The sequence below is a fragment of the Crocuta crocuta genome, unplaced genomic scaffold (genome assembly GCF_008692635.1).
Source record: "Crocuta crocuta isolate KB4526 unplaced genomic scaffold, BGI_CrCroc_1.0 scaffold282, whole genome shotgun sequence".
In the NCBI taxonomy this organism is placed as follows: Eukaryota; Metazoa; Chordata; class Mammalia; order Carnivora; family Hyaenidae; genus Crocuta; species Crocuta crocuta.
In genome coordinates, this window is record NW_027529174.1 from 116,696 (window position 1) to 129,025 (window position 12,330).

Genomic DNA, 12,330 nt, shown 5'->3' on the forward strand with positions numbered 1-12,330 from the left:
TGCAAAGTAGGATGTTTCCAACTCTTTGCTTTCAAGAAAATTGAAGGAGAACATAAAATTGTCAGCTAACAAATCATTAAAAATAACATTTAATGAAAGAATGCTATGTGATTTTTGTCGTATAATTGACATGGTGACCAAAATAATTGAGTTACATTGCAGTAACCAGATTCCTTCTAATTACAACTACTTTTACCATGTAGACAAGCCTTCTCAGGATTCACATTCATTAAAACCAAATATGATAAAATCTTTTTCATTCTAGTATAATATCAACCTTTATCATTCTAGTATAATATATGAACTAACTGAAGGAAAATCAATCTAATTAAAAATGCATTTAAATTAACAATTTAATTCATAATAATTGCTTATTTAAGTTAGCTATGTATACAGGAATACCAATAGTATATTGATAATAATTACAATTTTATTATAATTTTAACTCAATCTAAAATTTAAAAAAAATTTTAATGTTTTATTTATTTCTGAGAGAGAGAGACAGAGAGAGAGAGAGAGAGACAGCATGAGCAGGGGAGGGTCAGAGAGAGGGAGACACAGAATCCAGAACAGGCTCCAGGCTCCAAGCTGGCAGTCAGCACAGAGCCCAATGTGGGGCTGGAACCCACAAACCATGAGATCGTGACCAGTGCTGAAGTCAGACACTTAACCGACTGAGCCACTCAGGCGCCCCTCAATCTAAAATTTTAACATGGAGGAAATTGTAGTATCAAAATGTGTTTGTTGGAGAATATGTATAGCATAGAAGCATGTAACGTCTTACATTAGGGTAAAATTCTGAGTGAAATCATATGAAAAAAACGAGCTTAAATCTTAAGGACTTTTTGCCTTCAGTGAATGAATGGATCATTCCATATCTACACATTACTCACTCACAAAACTTCTCTTTATGTCTCAATTTCTCTTTATAAAACTGTTGAGCGCTCTTTCTGTGTGTGATTTTACCAAAAAACCTAAAGCACTTAATTATGTATCCCTTGACTATATTTTCTAGGTTAAATAGCCAGGGCTTTGTCAGTCATTTCAATGATATGGCTTGAAGGCCACTTACCATTCTTATGCCTGTTTTCTCTCTTAAAGTTGTTCGGGTTTAGCCTATACAAATCCAGTTGCCTACTTTACTTTCATCAATTCTGCATGTTAGAATTCTACATAACATTTACTTATTCTGCCTGTACTGCTGTAACAAAACCGTAGATGGTGTCTTAAACAAGAAACTATTTCTCACAGTTCTGGAGGCCAGGAACTCCAAGATCAAAGTGTCAGCCAATTGGGTTGCTGACTAGAGCCCTCTTCCTGGCTTGGACCACCTTCTTGCTATGCCCTCACAAAGTAGAGGGAGAAAGATTTCTCTGTTTTTATTCTTCTTACAAAGCTACTAATCGCATCATGAAAACCCACCCCCAGGGCCTCTAAACCTAATTACAATGGCCCCTTCCTAATAGACCCTTCTCCAACTACCATTACTTTCAAGGTTGGGGCTTTGACACACAAATTTTGGGGGCAACAATTCAGTCCACAGCAACATACAAATATATAGTGTCCAGAGACTAATCAAAGAGAAAATAGCAAAACCAAAAACAAGTACTTCTAGATTTTTTTAAACTTTGGATAAGCCTGTTAAAGACTTTGAAAAACATGCAGATTACAATGTAGATTTCTGTCTGGTTGAAATGACATGCCTAAGGCTACAATTGATTGCTTTGTAGATCGTTAACCAGTTTTTATGGCTAAACTAACATACTTATTTTAACATTCACCTTTTAAATTGCTTATAAATACCCATGCCTTCAAATTCCTTGTAACCCAAACTTAATTACTTACTGGTTCAATCACTAATGGATTGAATGAAATTTTTACCACATTTTCATACTGTATTTTTGTAAGAATCATGTTTCTAACTTTTTAAAAATTATACTTGACAACATAAAATTTATATATAATGTTTAAACTGTGATTTCTTTCATTTGTGATTGCCCCAGTGTAGTTTTATCTTTCCAGCTCAGTCGAAGAATGGCTTTTTGTCATATGACCCTTTATCATTGTTCTATATCTGAACAAAAGAGAAAGCAAGTGTCTTATCCAAGACACTAAGTGATTAATAAACTATATAACTAAGAATTCGCTTTTCCAGAGCTCTGTGGCTAAACTTTTGGAGAGGTTTTCAATATTTCACTTGAAATAGGAATACAACCTCTATGGATGTCATTTATCATTGTTATTAATTAGGGTTTTTTTTTTGTTTTATTTTTATTTCTGAGAGAGAGACACACACAGCGTGAGCAGGGGAGGGTCAGAGAGAGAGGGAGTCACAGACTGAAACAGGCTCCAGGCTCTGAGCTGGCAGTCAGCACAGAGCCCGATGCGGGGCTCGAACCCAGGAACCACGAGATCATGACCTAAGCGAAAGTCGGACGCTTAACCGACTAAGCCACCCAGGCGCCCCTATTATTAATTAGTTTTATTATTATCTTTACCATAATTGTTATAATAATGTATTTATTCTTTAAGGTAACAACAAAAAAGTTATTAAAATTAGTTCAACAAATATTGATTAATTCAGAATATGACTGAAAATTAAATTTACATAAAAAGAGGTTGTAAATTTAAAAATTCTAACAAAATCAGTAAAAGCTCATATTTGCACTTTCAGGAATAGAAAGCATGTTCCCATGAGGTATTTTATTTTAATCCTCAAAACTACTTAGGCATTTAGGTAAGAGGAGTANTGGAGAGGTTTTCAATATTTCACTTGAAATAGGAATACAACCTCTATGGATGTCATTTATCATTGTTATTAATTAGGGTTTTTTTTTGTTTTATTTTTATTTCTGAGAGAGAGACACACACAGCGTGAGCAGGGGAGGGTCAGAGAGAGAGGGAGTCACAGACTGAAACAGGCTCCAGGCTCTGAGCTGGCAGTCAGCACAGAGCCCGATGCGGGGCTCGAACCCAGGAACCACGAGATCATGACCTAAGCGAAAGTCGGACGCTTAACCGACTAAGCCACCCAGGCGCCCCTATTATTAATTAGTTTTATTATTATCTTTACCATAATTGTTATAATAATGTATTTATTCTTTAAGGTAACAACAAAAAAGTTATTAAAATTAGTTCAACAAATATTGATTAATTCAGAATATGACTGAAAATTAAATTTACATAAAAAGAGGTTGTAAATTTAAAAATTCTAACAAAATCAGTAAAAGCTCATATTTGCACTTTCAGGAATAGAAAGCATGTTCCCATGAGGTATTTTATTTTAATCCTCAAAACTACTTAGGCATTTAGGTAAGAGGAGTATAATTCACTTTTTTCGAGAACTAGATAAGATTTACCCAAAGTAACATAATAAATAAGACTTTGTTCCAGATTTTCTACTTCCAGTTCTTGGAATTTCCATTTTAAGAAATGTTATTATTAAAAAGTTCTTTCTTACATTGAAAATAAATAATATCACAGCCTACAATTCTTGAAGTTTGCCTAGGCAAATGAATGTTTTATTCTATTTTATTGCCTATTTGAGGTCTGAGTCAAATTGTTACCAAAAAAAGTATACCCATCTAGTTGATAACTAGTTTAGACTCTCCATAAGGCAAATAATCAACATTTCACTTCAGTCTGTGTGACATTTCACTGAAGTGAAATGAAATGTTGCTTAGAATTCTTCAGAAAACATCCTAGATTCAGGTATAAAGGGCTATTAGAACTATAAGGTGTGGATTATGGAGTATAAGTATTGGAACTATCCTAAGAATTAAGTGCCGACAAGGCCTTTACTTGAACCAGATTTTATAAAGCACTTGTAATAGCATTGTATTGCCATTGAAATAGATATATACTTAAACCAACTGTAAACAAATAGTACTATTAAGTAGAAGTATCCTTAGCAGCTTGCTTTAAGACATATACTAAAGAAAAACCACATATTGCCTTATTTGTTTATTTAATCTGTAAACTTTTCCCCCAAGCATGTGATTTACATACCTTCTCATTGTTATGGACATTTGTTCTTTTGTCCATTATTGAGAGTATATTATAAGAAATCTTGAAAACTTTTATATGCACTAAGATCCAAGAACATTTTTTTTTTATTTAGTTACCTTTGTGTGGCTGTTTTTCACAGAAAACTAGATTGTGTATAGTATGAAAAAATAATAACTGTAAATATCAATAAAGAAACACTAGCTAATTAGCTTATAGCAAAATATAATTTAAAATATATTACTAGATGGTTCTACTCGTAAGCCAGAATTTAGACAAGTGAAAATATGTATAGCCTCTCCACTGAAATACTCAACTTACCAAAGTAGGGTTTACAGGTTAAGTATAAAAAAAGTGATGCTTATTTTTGTGAAATAGTGACTATATCTATCTATTGCCTTGGTTGTTTTCCAGGTAAAATTTCAATTTTCCTTTAAAATTTAAGACTTTGAGGGGCGCCTGGGTGGCTTAGTCGGTTAAGCATCCGACTTTCACTTAGGTCATGATCTCACGGTTCGTNTTAAGACTTTGAAACTCTGCAAACTAATATTTTGAAAGCTAAATATCATTCCCAAGTACTTGCACTGAATGTACTCTGAATTAATTCTATAAGCCAGTCACAATCATACCCTCAGCATTAGTATTATATATTATACTGTGTATGCCTCCTATTCTTGGGAAATTTAGAGTGTTATGTCCTGAATGAGTCATAGATGCTCTTTTGGTATTGAATTTAACAAATTGTGGCTCTCTATATCATTTCAAAAGGCTTTTTATTATTTTTTTCTATTTTAATAAAAATCAGAGCATTTTACAAGTTAGAGAAATAAGATGATATTTAGTGAAGGGAAGGGCAAAATGACATAAACAAGAGGTAAAAATTTAGCCACAGATGATATTTGAATTCTCCAGAAAATTCAATCCAAGACAGTGATAATCATATATACCTATTTTAATTATATAAGTGTACAGATGTATATTATCAATAATTTGAAATACTATAGTAAAATAAATGAAATGTAATCTTATCACAAAGGGAAATAATGAGAGTAAGTATTTTAAAAATATTAGCATATCATTAAAAGTCAAAAATATAGGCACATTCCATTGTGTTCTCTAGAAATAATGATTCATTGGTGTGCATGACTGTACTTTGTTTTTAAATTTAATGATATTCTAATTTTGTTAAAGTCCTTTCTTAATCTCATAAAATTTAGCAGAAAATGGTACACCCATACTTAATAACTTATTATTTACTGTTTGATTAGGGTTATGTTAAATAAAGGAAGAATGTCAAATTGTGGTTATTGCACTAATGAAGAACAAAGTCATATTGAATTAAGTTAAGCAAAAATAAAAGAAATGTGTAAGTGCTGAGAAACAATCTGATAAAGAAAACAGCATGAGTTTTTGAGTGAAACCGACATGAGTAAGAACACAATATTTATACACACACACATAATACAGTATAGTATACAGTATACATGTATACACATATGTGGGTATATATATATTTTTCAGAATAAAGACATTCTCTCATTGAAGTAGAAGACAAATACTAGATAGTAACCACCTACTATTATAATTGAAAATTTATTCTCTCCTGACTTAAATTTCTTCATCTGTTACTTTATTCTCCTTTCTTCATCCAATATTCATCCTCAATCTTCTACATACTAGGAAATGTACTGCTTCTTAACTTCAAGAAGTCCAGTGAGGGAGATTGATATATAAACATAATTTTTAAAAACATAAGTGCCATTATAGAAATATTTTCATTCTCCTTAATTTATTCATTCACCCAAAACACTTTTATAAAACACCTATTATATGGTAGATACATTTCTTTGTTCTGAGGATTAACTGATAAAAGAAAATAAATCTGTACATCTGTACTCATACGGCTGTTGGCTTAGTGAAAGATACAGACAATAAAAAATGTTAGGAAGATACACACACACATACATATACACACACATATATACATATATATGTATATATATATATATATTCAAGCAGATGTAACCCTTAATCCAAAGTAAACACCCTAAAGCAGGACTTAAAGGGTAGTTATAAAAGAAGAGACATAATTATTTTTGTGAAACAAATATTCTACGTTAGGGGATTTTTATACATATATAGTAAAACCTTGGTTTGTGAGCATAATTCGTTCTGAAAACATGCTTGTAATCCAAAGCACTTGTATATCAAAGTGAATTTCAAGGCTCAATTGTAATCATGTGACATTCGATGTTACGTACTACTTGTATTGCAAGACATTGCTCATTTATCAAGTTAAAATTTATTAGTTTGGGACGCCTGAGTGGTTCAGTCATTTAAGCGTCTGACTTCGGCTCAGGTCATGATCTCACGGTTCGTGGGTTTCAGCCCCATGTCGGGCTCTGTGCTGACAGCTAGCTCAGAGCCTGGAGACTGCTTCAGGTTCTGTGTCTCCCTCTCTCTCTGACCCCTCCCCTGCTCATGCTGTCTCTCTCTCCCTCTCTCAGAAATTTAAAAAAAAATTATTAGAAATGTTTGCTTGCTTCTATGGTTCACTCACAGAACAAGTTACTCAAATCCAAGGTTTTACTGCATACAGTTATATATATATGATAGTTATAGAGAATAATAAAGCAGAAAATGGAGCAAATAAAGTGCTAGGAAAGGTCTCTGTAGAAAGGTAGCATTTGAATAATTACAGTAATGAAGCAAATGAGGAAGACAAGTGCATGTCTAGAGAAATGCAATGGCATTTGGACTTGCCAATGCAAGGATCTTGAGGCAGGAATTTATCTGAGAATTTCAGGAACAACAGAGGCTAGTACGGCAGAGCAGAGTGACACAGAGAGAAGTGATAGGTGTTAATTATTATAAAGAGTACAAGCTGATTACCCAACTCTTTTCTGCCCATACAGAATAGTTTCTCTGCCTCCTTTGTAGAAGTGATATAGTAATTGAATTTGAGCCAATGGAATGCAAATGAAAGCAATATGTGCATTTCCAGAGAGAACTCTAAAATAGTGTCCCTTACCATGTTTTGGCTATTGTTGAGAGTGCTGCTATGAACATTGGGGTACATGTGTCCTTATGCACCAGCACTCCTGTATCCCTTGGGTAAATTCCTAGTAGTGCTACTGCTGGGTCATAGGGCAGTTCTAGTGTTAATTTTTTGAGGAACCTCCATACTGTTTTCCAGAGGGATTGCACCAGCTTACATTCCCATCAACAGTATATGAGGGTGCCCATTTCTCCACATACTCACCAGCATCTAGAGTCTCCTGATTTGTTCACTTTAGCCACTCTGACCAGTGTGAGATGGTATCTCAGTGTGGTTTTGATTTTTATTTCCCTGATGATGAGGGACACTGAGCATCATTTCATGTGTCTGTCGGCCAACTGGATGTCCTCTTTGGAGAAGTGTCTGTTCATGTCTTCTGCCCATTTCTTCACTGGATTATTTGTTTTTCGGGTGTGGAGTTTGATGAGTTCCTTATAGATTTTGGATACTAACCTTTATCTGATATGTCATTTGCAACCATCTTTTCCCATTCCGTCAGTTGCCTATTAGTTTTACTGATTGTTTCCTTTGCCGTGCAGATGTGTCCATCAACTGATGAATGGATCAAGAAGATGTGGTGTATTTATACAATGGAATACAACATAGCAATGAGAAAGAATGAAGTCTGGCCATTTGTAGCAACATGGGTGGAACTAGAGGGTGTTATGCTGAGTGAAATAAGTCAGGCAGAGAAGGACAAATACCATATGTTTGCACATACAGGTGCATTAGGAGGAAGTTAATGGAGGATGATGCAGGAGAAGAAGGGGAAAAATAATTGGGGAGAGGGAAGGCGGCAAACCATGAGAGACTTTTGAATGCTGAGAAAAAACTGAGAGCTGATGGGGGTGGGGGCGAGGGGAAGGGGGGTGATGGGCATGGAGGAGGGCACTTGTTGGGATGAGCACTGGGTGTTATATGGAAACCAATTGACAATAAACTATTTAAGGTAAAAAAAATAAAGAAAAAAATTAAAAAATAAAAAATAAAATACTGTCTCTTAGTAACCCCGACATGCTCCTTCTGTCATGATACCAGGGAACTTATAACCTAAGAAGCCACGTGCTTGAAAATGCCAGAGCACAAGTGGTCACAAATTACCACTTACAAAAGAAGCTCATTCATCACAGATACCCATTTTCAAGTGTGAACAATTAAGAAATCATAATGCATCAAGTCACAATTTGAGAAATTTGATATTTTTCTGTTAAAGCAGCTCTTGCTATCATAGCTAATATAGAAAAGGTCATTGATTAAGAAAGCAAATTGCCTTCAAGTTGCTTAGGAAATATAGACTATTGTAAAAATGTGTTTTTTTAAATTTCAACAAAATAGAAGACCAACAAACTTTTTAATGTAATCTGTCTTATGTTTTAAAGGGGTCTCCCTAAATGTTTATCTATTAGCTATTATTTCAGTTTGAGTGAATCCTAATCTTATAAAATTTTAAACCCTCACCTTCCATGTTCAGGTAACCTTAATCCCCCTTATCCTGCTTTAAACTTCTTTTTCTACAATGCTGTGTCAGATTCCAACATATATTCCTATGTTAATTTGCATTATCTGTTTCCCCTGACCAGAGTATAAATGTCATGAAATTAGAGATCTTTGTCTATTATCTCATCACCTAAATTAGTTCCTCATACATAGAACCTATTCAGTAACATTCTAAGAAAATTGGTAACTCATTTTTTAAAAATATTTTCGTTATTTTTATTTAAATTTCAGTCACTTAACTTACAGTGTAATATTAGTTCCAGGTGTAGAATTAGTGATTCATCCCTTAATTACAAACCCAGTGCTCATCACAAGTGCCCTTCTCAATACCCATCACCCATTTACCCCATCCCCCACTCACCTCCCCTAAAGCAGTCTTCAGTTTGTTCTCTACGGTTAAGAGTCTATTTTCTCATTTGCATCTCTCTTTTTTTTGCCCTCTATGTTCATCTGTTCAGTTTCTTAAATACCACATATGAGTGAAATCATATGGCATTGTCTTTCTCTGACTGACTTATTTTGCTTAGCATAATACTCTCTAGCCCCACCCATGTTATTGCAAATGACAAGATTTCATCCTTTATTATGGCTGAGTAATATTCCATTACATATATACACATACCACATCTTTATCTATTCACCCGTTGATGGATATTTGGGCTCTTTCCATAATTTGACTAACAACTTTACTAAAATGAGGTATTTACTTACCAAACCAAACCAAAACCAAAATGAAAAAAAAAATCATGCCACCTTATACATGCTTCTCTAATTCCATACCAATATTTTTAATGATTTCTCCAATGTTTTACTTCCAATATTTTACAAATGCCAGAATTTCCATATCTTCATCTTTTGTCTACATAGTTTCATACTCACTATCCCTAAGATAGGAAGGGCAGTTTGTGTTTCCATTGAGGTAACCAGCAAATGGAGACAGAGACCTTAAATACCATAATCTAATTTGAATACCACACCATAAGACAAGATTGGCTCCTAGTGTGGTGTTCTTTCTAAATAGAAAGTACATGTGCCTTCTCCATTTCTCTTCTATACAGGAAAAGGTAAGGAAATTGTTTGCAAAATGTATAAACAAGCCAAAAACTTGTGTGTGTAATAGGTATTTATTTGAATAAGAAAAAGAGGGGCATCTGGGTCACTCAGTCAGTTAAGCATCCAACTTGTGATTTTGGTTCAGGTCATGATCTCACAGATCATGGGATCAAGCCCTACTACTTGGGATTCTCTCTTTCCTGCTTTCTCTGCCCCTCTCCTGCTCCCACATTTGCTCTCTTTCTCTCTCTCAAAAATAAATAAACTTGAAGAAAGGAAGAAAGGAAGAAAGGAAGGAAGGAAGGAAGGAAGAAAGAAAGAAAGAAAGAAAGAAAGAAAGAAAGAAAGAAAGAAAGAAAGAAAGAAAGAAAGAAAGAGAAAAGAAAAGAAAAAAGAAAAAGGAAGAAAAGAAGGAAGGGAGGGAGGGAGGAAGAGAAGAGAGAGAAAGAGAGAGAGAAAGAAAGAAATGAGACAGAGTTAGAAGGAAACACTGTTAAGGTCAGAAAGAACATAAAATCTAATTGGTATTAAATGATAAAGGTTTTGCTAGAATAAAAATGCCAGACAATAAGAAAATATGAACATAACTGCTGATCTTTTAATAACAAGTGTAACTTTTTTAGCTTTAATCTAACCAATCTTTGAAAGTCAAAGTTAAAATATATAAATCTGGAATAAATAATTAGTCATAACTTCAAAATAAAAATAAAAAGTAGAAATACATGAATAGTATAAATAACTTTTATACTATTCTCTTTAAAGTAAGATAACTGCTTTTCTTTGTCACATGAGAAAGTATTAGTCTATTGCTGTGTGTACCTTAAAGAAGCCTTAGAAACCTCATATAGGTAACAAAAATAAAGAAAAAAATTTTTGACTTTGTGAAATAGTCTTTAATTGGTCAAAAAAATACATGTTAATAGGGCTTAGAAACCCTGGATCTTTATCCATAATGTTTTCCTAAAGACTTATTTAGCAGAACTTCTCATTGACTTCCAAAAGACAAGACAATATACAGGATTTGTCTTTTGAAATATCAATAATCGTTTTCACATATTCAACTGCCTAAGAGTTTCACTGGAAATGAATCTGGGGTTCATGAACTGAATTGAGCTCCTGATGCCATCATGGAATAGTCCACTCATTTAAGTCCCGTGGGCTGTTTCTCCACCAAGTGAAGCAAATAAGTAATGTTAATCACTTTTTCTTGCTGTAAAGATCGCCTGAGATGATGGATACAAAAGACCTGGGATATAATACATTTTCAATAAATGCTAGCCATTACTAATTAAAATGAATCTGACATTTTGAGCCTAGTTATTTGGTCACAGTTTAATACTTTTTATAAAAATAGAGAGGCAGTGATGAAATTTTAGATGACACTATTAAACAATTTGGATCTGAGATGGTAGTGAGGAGTTGGACATTCTTGGGAGTAATTGCCGGAAAAGAAATTTAGATTTAGGAGACAATGATATTGTAATTTCATCAGTGTCCTCAAAAAATAGTTTCGATCAAAAGTGGTCATTAAAACTGATGTGTTAAGAAAAGAAAAGAAAGCACCAAAATGACATTAAAACCCCTTTATAATTAATTTTCTACAGTTATTCGCATATTTCAAATTTCACAGAATATAATTACTATAAAATTACTAAGGCTTAGTGATTTCAATCTATACATCTTGGATATTATTTGCCAAGTGCTTAAAATGGTGTTTGATACACATAGTAGTGTGTGTGTGTGTGTGTGTGTGTGTGTGCATATACACACACGTATCTATATAACCAATACATGCCATGTGTGAATGTGTATGTAAATACATCCTTCTGTACCTAGCCATGTGTATAGATCGATAGGTAGATAGGTAATGATACATGTACATCTTGTTTTTTATTTAATGACAATCCTTACGTAAATAAAAGAGCTTGAATTGAGAGTTCTTTGTTCTAATCTCCATAGGGATATACTACTCTTTTCTAGGTTATTTCCTGATCCTGCTTTTTTCTTAGAAAAGGCAAATAGAAAGTTGCCTTTCAAGAAATTTGGTCTCTGTTTCTTAATTTGCAAAGGAGACACAGACAAATCACATTATTGAAATCAATGAGTTTGAGATCATCAGATAAATTCCACGTGTTTGAAAAGATAACTCAAATGTGCCGGTTTTCTGATTCCTACAAGGAATAATGCTTAAAACTGAGTACTAGAGATAAGCCTCTTTAAGGACCAAGGTTTAAGGGAAGCACTGATATTAAGCAAGAATGTTTTCTACTGCTTTTTGTTCTCCAATAAAGTGATAGTTACTCTTCAACATTTATTACCTTTTAATATCCTTTCTCTTATAAAAGAAGTTAAATATTCAATTTTTTTTACCTGACTAATATTTTGGGGAAAATTTGAGGATGCTCAGGAAAGAAAAAGGAAAAAGAAAAAGAACTGTTTCCCCTATCTATGAATGTCATCTCTCCTAATCTTTTCCCAGTTAATGGTATTAGAACACATCTATCTTTCATCATCATAATTTAATTTAAAAAAGGACATTTTAACAGTAGGAAGACCATAACTCCTGAAAAACTGAAAATTTTACTTCATGAAAAATTCTCCAGAGGGTATTTTCATTTTCTCATTGTATATCTAATGTCAACTAGCATTTGAGAATGACTGGTTTAAAGCAAGTTTTCCTTTTTTTTTTTTTTTTGACTGCATAGCTTGAAACATAT